At 42.4% G+C, this 15,686-nt stretch overlaps 1 protein-coding gene across 13 annotated transcripts in view; it reads right to left on the bottom strand.

Moving 5' to 3' along the window:
* The window catches only part of KIAA1217 (KIAA1217 ortholog), a 360,449-nt gene that overhangs the window by 229,479 nt on the left and 115,284 nt on the right, over positions 1 to 15,686 (bottom strand). Inside the window, exon 1 of one of the 13 annotated variants that reach the window (XM_088654012.1) lies at positions 3,703 to 4,027. The exons of the other annotated variants lie outside the window; for them this stretch is intronic. The gene's annotated coding sequence lies outside the window, so the exon portion shown is untranslated. Of the gene's footprint in view, positions 1 to 3,702; positions 4,028 to 15,686 lie in introns of those variants that run through there. 13 annotated transcript variants of the gene reach the window in all.

Raw genomic sequence — 15,686 nt, 5'->3', positions numbered from 1 at the left:
GGATGACAACTGCAATTAAATATTAGAGAAGATTGGCAGCTTCTAAGCTTTTAGCTATGTTTACTGTCCACAAGTACAATAAATATCCTAACTTATATCTCTTTCTGTGGCTTTAGAAAATGTTCCAACTGAAAATTTGGGCTGGAAGAGTTGGACAATGGAGCCTCAAAAGCAGGAAGTGGACAATGGAGCCTCAAAAGCAGGGAGTGGAAAATGTTGCTCTGCTGACCAGGCAAGGCCTCCTTTGCATCCAACCTGGCCACAGTTCAGAAACATCACAGTGCCTGCACACTTCATTCCTGCCTGCACCCAGAGAGGACTCTGAGACTTCACCGCACAGCCCCAGCTAGCACACTTGCCCAGGAGTAGCTGAAAGTTGTGGCGCCTTCCAGTTGCTGAGAACTACTACTATAATTACCCTTGACCACTCACTGGCACACTGACTGGGAACAGGGCTTTGTTTCATCCGTTACGTGGCGGTATGCTCTACTGCCACCTCTTTTTCCTCCCTACGTTGAAGAATCTGCCCTGCATATGCTTTCCTACGCAGCAAACAAAGCCTGTGTGCTGAGCTTACTGCCTGGGAAATAGATCCTGCCCGCTTGCTGAATTAGCGAATCACGCGTGAGCAAAGGGGCAGGCCTCCAGGGGGCACACAATCCATGGCTTGCTCTGCAGCCACTTTCCATTTGAACCGCTGGGTCGTTTCCCCCCCCCCTCATGGTGTATTGCTTCTGGTTTTACAGGGGCAGCAAGGCGCGTGGCTCCCAGCGCTGTTTCCCTTGCCCCATCCCTCCTGAATCCTGCCTAACTTTTGCTGGCTGTTCTGAATTCCAGCTTCAATCAGTGGGCATGCGGGCTGGGGATGGTGTGCATTGCAGTCCAAAACAACTGGAGAACACCAGGGTGGGGAAAGCTGTTCTAGCAAGAATGCATAAAATAAAAATAGCAGCCAAAGAACAGAAACTTACGTGCACCTCCTGCATGTGGATGCTACCCAGTTCACTTCAATACAGTACTGGGATGTCTCCACCTATGCAAGTTAATGTAAATGGCGTTCCATGCAGAAGTATGGATTACACATCTTTTAGCTTCAGCAGGGCACAATTGGCGAGAAATTCCTCATTAATATCTCTCAATCCTCCAGTTTATCCTGCGAGTTCAAGCAAGCACTGAATAGAGCTTTCCAAAGTTACGTTATTCACCCTTGGGAAAGGGCCATAAGACCCAAAACGCATCAGATATTTTATAGAAGCAGGAAGAATATCTTCGAGCTTGACTGAACAGTGTGGATTAGTAATAAAGGCTACATCTCCTCATATTTGTGTACCACAGCTGTTTTATACAGACAGGGCTTATGTGCCTTGGCTCAGCTAAACCTTATCATGGGAGCTATAGCTTCTGCCTGCAAACCAGTGCCCCCACCAGAATAGAAGGCTGTCTGGCCCAATGTACATCCTTATAATGTGCCGTTTCACCTTTCCAATTTTTCACTTTTTTCAAAGCTTTCTTACTCGAAGACTCCTTCTATTCGGTAAGCACAAAGGGCTCAAATCAGTTTTTTCTTTTACTGGTCTTCAATGCATATGTAAAGCCGACATTGGTATGGCTGTGTGTTTCATCTCAGTTCCCTTTGACATTCTGTCCTTTGTTAACAACAGTCACAGGTTGCAGAAACCACATGAGAAAGAAGCTAAAGGGCCTTTTGATTATTTTGGCTATTTTGCTCGGAAAAGGCTTAAGCCAGGCATCCCCAAACTGCGGCCCTCCAGATGTTTTGGCCTACAACTCCCATGATCCCTAGCTAACAGGACCAGTGGTCGGGGAAGATAGGAATTGTAGTCCAAAGCATCTGGAGGGCCACAGTTTGGGGATGCCTGGCTTAAACCAAGGGAACACCACCACCCAAGAAGTTGCTGGACAAAAGATTCCTGCCAGCCCCAGGCAGAATGTGAAAGGGACAGGGATTATGGGAGTTTATGAGTCCAGCAACATCTGGAAAATACCATGTTGTCTACCACTAGCCTAAACATGCCATACACTCAGCCAATTACATGCTAAGGTGTTAAGGAATTTTCCCTGTACTGCAAAGCAAATTCTGGCTCCTATCAGTACAGTCTTTGGTTAGTGACATCGGCTGGGACCAATGAAACCTTCCCCTTCCAACACAAAGGGCACTTTCGGGGTGGGGTGTCCAATGTCTGACAGTATAGGGCAGGCACCCCCAAACTTCATCCCTCCAGATGTTTTGGACTACAATTCCCATCTTCCCCGACCACTGGTCCTGTTAGCTAGGGATCATGGGAGTTGTAGGCCAAAACATCTGGAGGGCCGCAGTTTGGGGGTGCCTAGTTTAGGGAGTAATGGGATAAACTCCACGTATTCCATGGTTTCAGTCCAGCTGCCCACCTCCAGTTGCTATTGTTAAAGAGGAAACAGATACTTTCCATGCATGACTGAACCCTGACAGAAGGGACAACTGCCCTAGAAATACGGAGGGAGGGATTGTTTCATTGCTTTGGGGGTAGGCTGCCTTCTTTAATATTAGAGAAGTAGGAAGTGCTCTGCTTGGGGTTAGGGGGCAAGGATTTACTACGGTACCAGCTTAGTGTCCTTTTCAGGTCTATGCCCTGGCTTTGGCAGGAATCTATTCCTGAAGGCATTCATATGAAATCATACTCGGCAACTTCCTTTCACTGCCAAGTCATTAAAAAAAATTAATAAATTTAAGGTGGCCATTATTATAAGCTCTAAAAACCATGTGCTTTATGTAAGAGTGCATATTTTCTTAATTTTCAGTTGTCATCCGCCCAGCTGCCCACTCCCACCCAAATCACACCTACCTTTCTTGGATACCCTTTTAAATAGCTAGTCTTATTGACACTGCCTTTCATTATTTTAGTGGCACACCAAGTGCTGAAATGAATACTTTATTAGATTAAAACAATCAATGTATGATTTATTTTAGTGTGTTTCATCAGAGGCAGTAACTTTTCAGTTACTTTTCACAATTTTACCCACTTTACCCATCATCACTTTTGGGAGACTTTACTGTCTCAAAAATACAGGCATGAATCAACTGGTTCCATAGCCCATTTCAGCCAGAACTTTAAAATCATCAATGCTGGAGCTGGGGTGTGTATGCAACAAATACTGTTTCAAAACCTCATTTTTGTGAGCCCCTTCTTTGAAACTGTATATAAAAATATGAAAATGGTTTTCTTGCATCCTCTGTTTTCTTTTTCTTTACCCTTTCCAGTTCTGAGAAAGAAACTACAGGCAAACAAAACAAAACGTGGTAACACAAGTACCATGTTCAATGCATTACGTTCAAAGGCTGTGTTTTCTAATGTTTTAAACCATTTGTAGGATAATTGTTTTGACTTATTTCATACATTAAGCAAAACACCGCAAACTGGTTTTTCATTTTTTCATGACATTTGAACCAGTAGTCTTTAGAATCTCAAAGCAATAAGCAACCATCTTAATTATTAAAACGTGACTGTTTGTATACATATTTGTAAGCAGGAAATGGTAATTTGGAATTCAAATATAGTTACGGGTAACAAACCAAAACTTTAATTAAGGTCAGAAATGGCACAAAACGTTCAGAGTGCAAAAAACACTTTTTCTGCATGCAAAAATCCTAGCCACATAATTTTGTGCCAAAGTAAAAACTGTATATTTTTAAAACTTACTTACAATTTTGTTGTTGAAGTAAGCCAGATTTTTTTTGTGTTCCCGTTAAAATAAGCCAGAATTAGCAGAGCAATGTAAAGCATCCAGTAACTGCCTTGCTCTGCTCCTTGGGGATGTAGAGGAATCGTTTCCTTTTTCAACATACCAAAAATGTAGCCACACTTACTCTTTTTAAAGGGCCCTTGAGTGTTGATTGTTAAGATTTCTTCTTTTCAGTATTATATGGCTGAATATTCACTCCAGTCGAATCACCGTGCTCCTTTTATCGGCAGTGACATTTATCATCACCCTGCTTAGGTTATGTTACTGCTACATGCAGATATTTGAATCAAAATGAGACAGTTCTCTTAAGTTGTTGTGCGTTAAAGGAAAACATGTGGAGGATTTCCTGCTGAGAGTTCCCAGCAGAGGCACAAATTCAAGGGTGTGTGGAAACTACTTGTCAAAGCTTTCTCTTCATTTGCATCAACAGTATGCATCTGAGCAATGAACGGATGAATTCGTTGCTGCTGCTCTTCAAGATAGCCCTCTAATACATCTCCCATTCCCCTAAATAATCCTCAGCTCATAGGAGCAACTCAACAACCCAGCGGAGCAGGCAGGGCTCCTTTGCCTTCTGTTACCAAGTAGTGGAATGCTGTTTTTGGAATACCACTGCAGACCAAGAGAAACTAATACATAGGTGAAGATACAAATGCCAAAACAACTACTGTCTCAGCTGACCTAGCCTCTTCTCTCTTAATCCACTTCAGGTCAGTCACACGCATGAAACCAGCACCTGGAAAATTATTTATTGAAATAAGTGTATTATGGGTAAGTGTCACAATACATTTCTGCTTCATGGCTCTACATTTTTATTATTTGGTAAACTAATGATACCAGTTGCTTTGGCACCAAGGAACATTTTAGAGAATGAAAGTAACTTTCAGCCACCTGGACTAGTTTTGCAGATGAAATAATAGCGGGATTTTAGTATAAATCACATTCTGTGATTTACTTTTTGTAATGTGCATATTCTGCCTCTGCTAGATGCTCAAGGCACTTCAGAATAAAGCTATCATTATAAACACTGCAAACGGCACAACACAGGCCTAATATTAAAATGCACAACAGATACATCCACTCTACCACTGTCCTTCACAAATTTATTCACAAGGTCTGAACATTCGGTTGAATATTCTTAGAAACTTTGCATGTTCAGCTATACACACGTAGAAGCCCCTTCAGATCTTCCTGCTCAACACAGGAAGGCTGGGGATGGAATGGGCATACCTCTTTTTCATCCACATTATTTCTGAATGCCTGAAGAGGACTAGAATGCTCTCCCCTGGCCCCCGCCATGTATCACTTGGTCTGGATCAAGCTTGACTATAAAGTTTCAAGTTTCAAGAGTGAAGGTCTACTCTGTGAGAAGGTAAAGATATTCCAGGTTCCTGCTGTTGAAATGGAATCACATCTCGAAAGAGGAATATGCTACTTTAGATCGTGAATGTAACGAACCTTCCATCAAGGACTTCCCCCTATCTACAGTGTTTTAATCATCTCTTCATTTAATGTCTTGTAACAACCTAATGTTTTTCACAGGAGTCCTGAAGCCAAATAATTATGGGGGAACTGGGTGCACTCAGGGGTGCCAACTTGAATAAAGTATTGGGGGGGGGTAAGCCCTGTGCCGTACAATCAATCACATGACACAGTGCACACACACACCATTTGAATGGCAATGCATTTTAACTTGGGGGGGACAGCCCCCTCAAATATTTCATTGGGGAAGGCAAAGGGACCTTGGCCCCTAGGAGTTGGCCCCTAGGAGTGCACTGGAGCACAATGCTGGTGAAATCCCAGCCAACAATCACCTTAATTTCTTAATTTCTCAGGGGCACGCACACACATGCACACAAGGAAATTTTATGCAACTTTTTTGTCATAGCCCTGCATTCTGAGCCCTTTAATGACCCAGCAATGTCCCTGATTTAAGCCATTTTATTTAGTGATTTATTTAAAATCTTAGTAGGATTTTAAAAATAGTTCACAGAAACAAACACCCACGCACTCTCGCAGAACCAAAGCGAGAATGCAAAATAGGGTGCAAGCTAGACTGAAAAGTCACTTCTAACAGACCCCTTTCATTCTCATTTCAGCTATGCATTGCTGCCATCAAAGTGGGGGTTTGGGGGTTTGCATTATGTAGGATAGCTCTAAATCTAGATGTTGTTTTTCAAACCATGCCATAAAAATAATCAGCCCAGCTACTCATAAGAATCATTAAAAAAGAAATAAATACAGAAAGCTATTCTCGTGCTTTACATTTCTGTTCACTATACTAATAGGACAGCAGTAAAGTTTATGTGGCCCATAAGTTGCTAGAAAATACATTTTGCTCCAGATAGCTACCATAAAAGTAATTACTGTTATAAACATACAGTACAGTAGAGTCGCATTTGGCAAGCATCCGGATTTTATGTGAAAATTATCAGAATGCCAGATGCAGGTTGGTAGTGAGGGGGAAGGCTTCCAACTGGAAGAGAGGGGGGGGAAATCAAAATCTTCATCTGAAGACTTTTGGTAATTATTCCTCCCATAATATTGCTTGCTTTTCCAAGTGGCTTTACAAACCATTATCCATTTCAAATTATCTTCACCAACAGATAGGGATTGGTGAATCTGCCATTTTTGGTTTCTCTTATTTTCTATCTTAAGTTCCTTTGTTCGCATTTCAACATTAGTTTGCACTTTTTATATTAAAAGAAAAGTTCCTAACAGACACGTTTTTCTATGCAATTTTGCCTAATTACACTTTTTGTTTTCAAAACCACAATCCCTAAAATAATGCATTTTTGTATATATTTTTGGCCAATATTTGCATTTTATGTACATTTTATCCTAACGTGCATTTTTGTATACGCTACTTGGGCGGGAAACTGCATTGCAAAATTCAGGGAAACGCAAATTTCATAGAGGCCTGTGCTTCAGTGTTCACATGTTTCAGAAAGTGCAAGTTAGGTAGATTTGCCTTTAAATGGGAATTGAATCATATTTCTACCTCATCCCTACCAGCTGGGATAGATAGGAAGGAGAGAAGAAAGGATTGGTTTTTTGGGGTGGGGTGAGGGGTAATTGTAGCATTTATCTTTATCTTAGCAATGCTCAGAATACACAACGTTTTGCAGGTGTGGTTCTGAAAGGTAATAAGTCATTCTCGACTAGACTTCCAAAAATGTCATTCTTGACTAGACTTCCAAAAATGTGAGGTGAAAGTCTGCTTGGTTGATCTTGCAAGAATGAAGCAAGTTTACAAGCATACAAAAGGGGAAATAAAAACTTCTCCAGTGCTCTGACTGAATGAGAAATCTGGGGAGAATAACAATGATAGATTTTGGAATGTCAAGTAGAGCACAGGGACACTTTAACCAAGAGTTTATGTATAATCTAAAACAGGCATCCCCAAACTTCGGCCCTCCAGATGTTTTGGACTACAATTCCCATCTTCCCCAACCACTGTTCCTGTTAGCTAGGGATCATGGGAGTTGTAGGCCAAAACATCTGGAGGGCCGCAGTTTGGGGATGCCTGATCTAAAACATTCTGCTTTAGTAGCCAAATGCACACTAGCATGAACAAATTCAAGTTTATTCTTGCAAAAAGAAGAGGAGGAGGAGGAGGAGGAGGAGGAGAAAAGAGAATAGTCTACAGAGAAACTTGACAGGTTTCAGTCATTGAATGTTTGCCCGGTTTTCACTCTTGGAACCCATCAGAGCACTCAAGACAGCTGTTAGGAAATGGGACATATTATTCTAAAATGCTTGATTTGGAGCTGCCCTTGAAGGCAGTCCAGAAATGGCTGCTAGTGCAGAATGCTGAAGCTCAGCTGTTAACAGATACAAATTGAAATATTCACATTCTACCTACTGCTTGCAACACTTGCTGCTACCAGTCTGCTCCCGAGCTTAACCCAATGTACTGGTTTTGATCTCACACAGTGCAATTCTGTATGTAGCTACTTATAAGCAAGTCCTGAAAGGTTCAATGGGGCCTACTCCCAGGTAAGTGGGTATAGGATTGCATCATGAAGTAGTGGTGCATATCCTGATTAAGACTAGGTCCAACCATCCCTGAACAGTGGCCATTCTGGCTGGAAATTAGGGGAATTGCAGTCCAACAACAACTGGGGAACTTAGGTTGGGGAAGGTTAATGCCTCCTCCCATGTGACCTCCACATTTCTGAGACCCTACAACAGATGAGCTAAAAACACCTCTTTATGTGGGGGCTAATTTATGTGGGCCATTCCTGTTGTAGCCCCTGAACTTTGGAATGCCCTCCTGTAGGATTCCTCTCTGAGGGGGTTCCTCTCTGTCATCCTTTCAGAAGTGGGTTATAATCCATACTTCCTGTTGCGCTCTCTCTCTCTCTCTCTCTCTCTTTTGCACACTGAGTCTGCTAACATGCCTTTCCTACTTTGATGGGGAACCGGGTTCGTGTCTCCGCTCCTCCACATGCAGCTGCTGGGTGACCTTGGGCTAGTCACACTTCTCTGAAGTCTCTCAGCCCCACCCACCTCACAGGGTGTCTGTTGTGGGGGAGGAGGGGAAAGGAGATTGTTAGCCGCTTTGAGACTCCTTCAGGGAAGTGATAAAGCAGGATATCAAATCCAAACTCTTCTTCTTCTTCTTCATAAAGGTAAAGGTAAAGGGACCCCTGACCATTAGGTCCAGTCGTGACCGACTCTGGGGTTGTGCGCTCATCTTGCATTATTGGCTGAGGGAGCCGGCGTATAGCTTCCAGGTCATGTGGCCAGCATGACAAAGCAGCTTACCTTCCCGCTGTAAACGCCGTTTACCTTCCCGCTGTAGCGGTTCCTATTTATCTACTTGCATTTTTGACATGCTTTCGAATACAAAAGATAAAACAAGCACTCAGGGTTGTTTGGCTGCAGCTCAGCCATACATTATTTGCAGAAACTTTTTATATACCAAAGTGAGGGTTCCAGAAGGGGCCCGTAGGGTTTCATGTATTTTATTCCAGCTTCCTGTGTTTCATCATTGGGGTGACAGTCATCAAACTCCCATGAGTCGTGGCTTCTGATGGATGCCGTTTGTTTATTTATTTATTTATTACCCACAAGACTCATTGTCATCAAGAGTAATTTAAACTATTACAACCAATACATCCTGCTTGGCTTAGAGTTGCCCCTGAAGACAGTCCAGAAATATTATACTACTGCGGGTTCTGGAGCTGTGTAAGTAAAAAATCAATGGCACCTACCAACAAATAGGAATGTGGTTGCAGTTTCTGGTCAGTGCATCACACAATCCAGCCTTGTTCATGCCCCACCTCCAGGATACCTCCTAATTTTGTATACTGTGAACAGGGTAGCAAGGGTGAGGGAGCATTCCGGTTCTGCATTACACACTGCAGACGGGCTGGTTTCATAAGGTGCTTTTGATACAACATATTTTTGGGTTGTAGCATTTTTTCTCCCTCACTAGGACATATGGGTACACAGGAACCTGACAATTCCCAGAGGACAGTCTCCTTTAGACTGTGCCATATGCTGAGCTGAGGCAGCAAGGTGGACTTAACTAAAATGCAGGGATCAGCAAAGTATATACGCAACAGGACCACTTTTTTACCTAGCACACCAGTTAAAATGAATTGCCCACATTGTTAATATCAAGGCTGCTTGGTTTCTCTTTGTGCATACTGTACTTTCATTTTTTACAAATTATTTTTTACTGAATTTTTTGTGATGGGAAACAAAATAAACCATAGGACACAAACCAGTATTACAAAACAATGGTACAGGAATGATATGGGATAGACAGTAAAACACAGAGGTGAATAATAGGCAAATGAGATAAGGGAATCCAGTGCTAGTTTTCTAGAAAAAGAGGTGCCAGAACTGGCAAATGAAAGCCTCCCTCTTCCTCATATAATGGCAATGGCATCCACCTGAGAGGTGCCAGAACTGAGTTCTGTGACTTGCCCCTTAAAAAAAGGCCAGAGGAAATCCACAGGAGTATCAAGCAAAAGGCCAAAAATGCTTTGGAATTATGTCAGAGCACGGCGGTCACTGAGACTCTCAAAGAAGAACCCCATCCTGCTGTCAAGTTGCATATACAACAAAAGGGTATCAGGTAACTGGAAAAATATATATATTTAACTCCTCTTGTTGTTGTTGTTTAGTCATTTAGTCATGTCCGACTCTTCGTGACCCCATGGACCAGAGCACGCCAGGCACTCCTGTCTTCCACCGCCTCCCGCAGTTTGGTCAGACTCATGTTGGTGGCTTCAAGAACACTGTCCAACCATCTCATCCTCTGTCGTCCCCTTCTCCTTGTGCCATCCATCTTTCCCAACATCAGGGTCTTTTCCAGGGAGTCTTCTCTTCTCATGAGGTGGCCAAAGTATTTGAGCCTCAGCTTCAGGATCTGTCCTTCCAGTGAGCACTCAGGGCTGATTTCCTTCAGAATGGATACGTTTGATCTTCTTGCAGTCCATGGGACTCTCAAGAGTCTCCTCCAGCACCAAAAATCAAAAGCATCAATTTTTCGGCAATCAGCCTTCTTGATGGTCCAGCTCTCACTTCCATATATCACTACTGGGGGAAACCATAGCTTTAACTATACGGACCTTTGTCGGTGAGATGATGTCTCTGCTTTAACTCCTCTAGCCAGTCTAATAGGCTCAATCACTTTCCCCAGCATAACCAAAGTTCAAACTCTATTCCATCAGGCCTGGAACGTAAAGTGTATGTGAAGTCTCCCATGTTCCGCAATCTCTATATGAGCAGCCATAAGCAAAAAGGGTGGGGGGACACAATACTTTGGACTGTATTAGGAAACATTGACAATAAAGCTAAATTAGGGGCTTTTGGAATACTTCGTTGCACAATGGCAGAGATTTCCTGCAACACTCTCATCCAGAACTCTTGTACAACTGGACACTCCCACCACATGTGGAAGGATCCCCCATTCCCCACTGCTTCTTCAGCAGACACAGACATGGAGCTAAGTATTTTATACAATATGGAAACCACCCCATTCAGATTACCAGAAGACTTCACACACAATTGATAAAAAAAGGTAAGAGATCTCAATTCCCTCACCCTTCAAAGGTAAGCTTTACAGAATGAATGGATTTCATAATTGAAACCAAGTGGTTCAAACATAACTCGATTTTTGCCTGGGTACGTCCAGTTCCTGTGCTCAGCCCTTGTTAAACAGAGCCCAGACATGATAAACACTCTTAGCAGCCAAATGAGCATTTGACTGAACATTGAATTCTTCATAAAAGAGAGGTTGGCATAGGAAAGCTGTTAGTGGGGATTCAGATAGAGCTAAGAAATGCGGCCATGTTTTCCACACATTCATCATGGTCAACAACAAAGAATTAGTAATATGACCCAATTGTTTTCATTTTTCAACTTCAAAAAAGGAAGCGCTCTGTTATACTGGGGATTGTCAACTTCATTGTCATTATGCACTACAGGAATTAATCGCTTGATTTGAAAGGACGCATAATAGCATGGTAAATTTGGGACCCAGCAGGTTACCCGGATCTGCAGCTTAATCTGATATATATTATTGATATTCTTAAGATTTAAGGGGAGAGAGAGAGCACCTTTAACATTTAAAAAGATTTGTTGATAATTATTTTAACTGTCTGACTGCAGCCATCCAACAAAATTTTACTAAAACCCTTCTCTGGTCAGCTAGCTACAAAATATTTTAAACTGCCTATGTTTTAAGTCATAAAATATCAAAGCATGTCCCTCGTGTCCATTTTTATGACATAAACCATAAGCATAACTCTGCAAATGTGTCCCAAGAGTAAAATATCTCATGTTTAAAGCAGAAATCATGTTTACTTCTAGAATATACAAGCTTTAACCTGTCCATGGCTTTATAAAATAAATAAACTACAACATCCTGTATCATAAAGTTTCAGTAACAAAATTTAGGACAAGAATATATTAATAAAATTGAACATATGTAGTAACAATAAAAGTGGATTAGGTTTGAATTCTGTTGCATGATGGTTTTGCTCATTATAGGATTATCTTTACATAGTGCCCTAGAGGCAAAAGTACCACTGGGTAAACCAAAATATTCTGTCCCTTATTCTTTTATACAAACATTGGAGCATGATCCAGAATTCCAGCCAAACTTATAGCACTATCCCGTGTGTGTCTCAAATCCTATCTCAAGCCCCAGTCACAATGGAGTGTAACAACTATTTCCTGGTCACAAATCCTTTCTGGGGAAGGAAATTGAGAGAACATAAGAATAGACCGCTGGATCAGGCCAATGGCCTATCTAGTCCAGCATCCTGTTCTCACAGTGGCCAACCAGCTGCCCGTGAGAAACTTACAAGCAGGGCCTCAGCACAAGAGCACTCTCCCCTTTTACAGATTCCACCAACTATTAGACTGGCTAGTGGAGTTAAAGCAGAGACATCATCTTGCCGACAAAGGTCCGTATAGTTAAAGCTATGGTTTTCCCCAGTAGTGTACGCAGAGGCAGGGCCAGCTCTAGGTAGACTCCCGGTGGTGCGGTGTGCCAGGGCGTCGGGCCGGTAGGCTGGGCACTGTGTGGCAAAGCCGCGCGGAAACCATGCTGCACCCTGCGGGGGCGGCAGAGCGATCTCCACCCCTCAGCGCCAGGGTGCCCAACCTGCTCGAGACTGCCCTGCGCAGAGGTAGGATCAGAAATTCTGTGCTCTAGCCAGGGTTGCCTAGAAACAAACAAACACCATGCCAGTTTTACTACTCTTAAGCTTTTAAGAGTTTTCTCCATATTGAAGCCTCCAGCCCAACAAGAAACATCTGTCTATGTGCTTCTAGTGAATGTGGGACTCTTAATGGCAACAGGTTCAGCAGGAAAGCATTGGGTGGGTAGAAGGCAATTGTTTCAGGTCAGCATTAAATCTAAGATCTGAGGCCATTTTACATTTAGCTCCATGATACTGTCACTTAGATCCAGGTGAGACCAACATCTCAAGCCATTTTGCATGCAAACCACCATCTTTGAAACTCCAGCACAGCCACTGATCACTTATCCTTCCAGGAAGGACACTCTGACATCCCTATCAGAGATTGGGGACTCAGCTATGCAGGCATTTTCACAGTTTTTTTTAAATATGTGTGTAGATTTCACCTGAATGTCCGCTGATAACTATGGACATGCAAAACCTGCTACAGTCACATGAGACCTTGGTGCTCAGTGCATAGTGGTATGTCACCAACCTCATCAACATGTCTCTCCAACTCCCAGGTCACTGTAACCAAGAACCATATCACAATCCTGTGCATGTTTATTTAGAAATACCCCCCCCCGGGCCTATATTTCATATAAGGCTCCTGACACTAAGCACAACAGGCATTTTCTAACTAACTTTCTTCCCCAAAGTAATTTTCTTAAATGCTTTGCCTTATGTGTACATACATGTGATTGAAATTCATAAATGCAATGCAAAACAGGAATCAATTCATGCTCTAAAAAACAAACACAGTACTCTGAATGCCAAAAGCACACGCGTACACACACACACACACACGCGTACACACACACACACTGTTTGACTTTTAGCCACTGTGTGTGTGTGTGTGTGTGTGTGTGTTGTTGTTGTTGTTGTTGTTGTTGTTGTTGTTGTTGTTTTTTCTTTCTGCAGGAGCTTTAAGAGCAAATTTAAAACACCAGTCTGTACTAGCCATTGCTGTTCATCATATAATATTATGTAGCACTAAAAACACTTGAGCTGCAACAGGTAGAAGCACGCCTCAGGAGCTTCATAAAAGTCATGTTCCCTAAAAGCATCACTTAATATTCTGTAAAATTCAGCATTGGGGAAAGGCCTGCAACTTTCTGATCATAAGGCAACATTCAAGGAGCTGCAAGAGGAGGCAATTTTTTAAGGCATTATCTGTGTAGCTTAAGAAAAATGGTAGAAAACACAACACAGATAAGGAAGGGGGGGGATCCCTCCACGTTTTAAACCTCAGTAAATTTCAACATTACCTTCTATCCCACAGTCAAATTACAAGTCCGCCTGGTGGGCAGATGGAGAGATGGACGGGTACTGCTACTAATGAGAATTTATTTTTACCTTGCTATTTCTCAAAACAAAGATTTTTAGCCTCTTTCTCATCTTCAAAGGGAAGTGTCCATGTCAGCTGCCAAATATGCACATTTCGCTACAAGCAAGATCAGACATTTTAAGTTCCCCGCAAAAAGCAGTGTTTTGCCATTTGCCTCTCTGTCTGTCTTTTATGTGTCCCAGAGCGCCTTTGGTACAAATACACTGTCCATCTCACTAGGTAATATAAAGTGTCATCACCTCCCTTCTTCTTACTAACACAAATCACACAACAGGCAAGTGGGGGGGGAGGGCGGGGAACCACCATTGAAAAACATCCCACTTTGATGTTCCATGTGTGTGTGTGTGTTGGTGCATAAAGTGAACATCTACAGTTTCAAGTTACAAAGTCTGTGATTTAACTACAAAGTCTGTGATATAACTGCTTGTAATGGAAAGCGCAGTTGGCTGCCATTTATGAAAGGAAAGGGTTCCTTTCCACCCCCATCCCCAGGTCACTAAAAGATGAGGGGGAAATCATTTAGGAGACTGATGCTCTTATTTCATAATGCCCTGCAAATCCAGCCTTAGGATTCATAATACAACTGAAGTCTCCACTTCCCACTGGTTATAAATTGCAGGGGGGAAACGCTGCCTATCACACTACAGTTTCTCAAGTATCTCGTTCAGGAGATGTGTAAGAGTAGTCATTATTCCACTACTTCTCCTCCACTTCGCCAAGCATCTTTGCTCATTCTCTGCAGGTCTGCACCTTTCAAAATGCTCCTGCCTGTGGTATTTCTTTTCAGAGCTGCTTTGCTGGATTCGGGAGCTACAGTTTTTGCTCCACTGTGCAGAATGAGACAGTCCAGTAGAGAACGCCATGTACTTATTACCTTCCATCCTTTCCACATTATTTCACAATTTCACATCCCATTTTCAGCATCCATTTATTCATAACCCTTGAAGTTGTACAATGTGTAAGTAAAGAGTTCATTAAAAAATAAATAAAGCTGTGAAGAAGGATACATGCATTACTAACCCTTGTGGATCATTAACTTTTTCAGCCTGCAAGTCTTGGTTTAAACCACAGAAAAAATACCTTTGCTATTACAAGATCTTATTAAGCACAGTTAGTGCACTGCCAACACAACATCAATCTTTTACCGCCCCGGTTTTCTTTACACTGTAATTGTGGCTGCACTATTAAAGGTGCATTCCCAAAAAAACTCTAATCTGCCGGGCTCTTCATTTAAGAGAGAAAAACAGAGCTTTACCTTTCAGAATTGGAGCCCTCCGCAAAAGAAGTCTTTCTGTGGTTTGCACCTGCTGCTGCTGTTGCTTAATCAGGTTCCCTTCACTGCCAGCTCTCAAAATCTTTTCACCTAAACTAATTTTCCTCATTTTGCCACTAAAGTCTTCTTTCCTAGACAAAGGCAGTCTAGATGCTGCGTTAGTAGACAGCGGTCTGGCTAAGCGAGAAGGTTTGGACATCGTGAATATGCAGGGATGCTACCTGACGATGCACAGGGCAAATATGCTGTTTTCCTTTAATAACAGCAAAACAAAAAACCAATCCAAAATCTTTCTTCCTTTTCCAGCAGACTTCACCACCGTGAAGAAACTGTGCCGTGCAGCTGCATTTAAACTGCAGTGCTGTTGATGGAATATGCTCTAAATAAAAGTCACTGGGTGGCAGAGAGTAAGATTTACCAGACCTGTAGAATGTAAATGGATGTTACGATACAAAAACAGACAACTGTTCTTCACTGGTGGAATTTCAAACCAATAGCGAGAAACAGATGCTCTATCAGCAACAGTTAAGTGGGGGGGAGCATCTTCTGGCATGTAAAGACTTGCCGCTGGGCATACAGTGCAATAAGCCTGCCTCACCTAGCAAGGTAAAATAGTGGA

This window comes from Zootoca vivipara, chromosome 11, assembly GCF_965207765.1.
Source record: "Zootoca vivipara chromosome 11, rZooViv2.hap1.1, whole genome shotgun sequence".
Taxonomy (NCBI): domain Eukaryota; kingdom Metazoa; phylum Chordata; class Lepidosauria; order Squamata; family Lacertidae; genus Zootoca; species Zootoca vivipara.
This window is presented reverse-complemented; position numbering and strand designations above follow the sequence as displayed.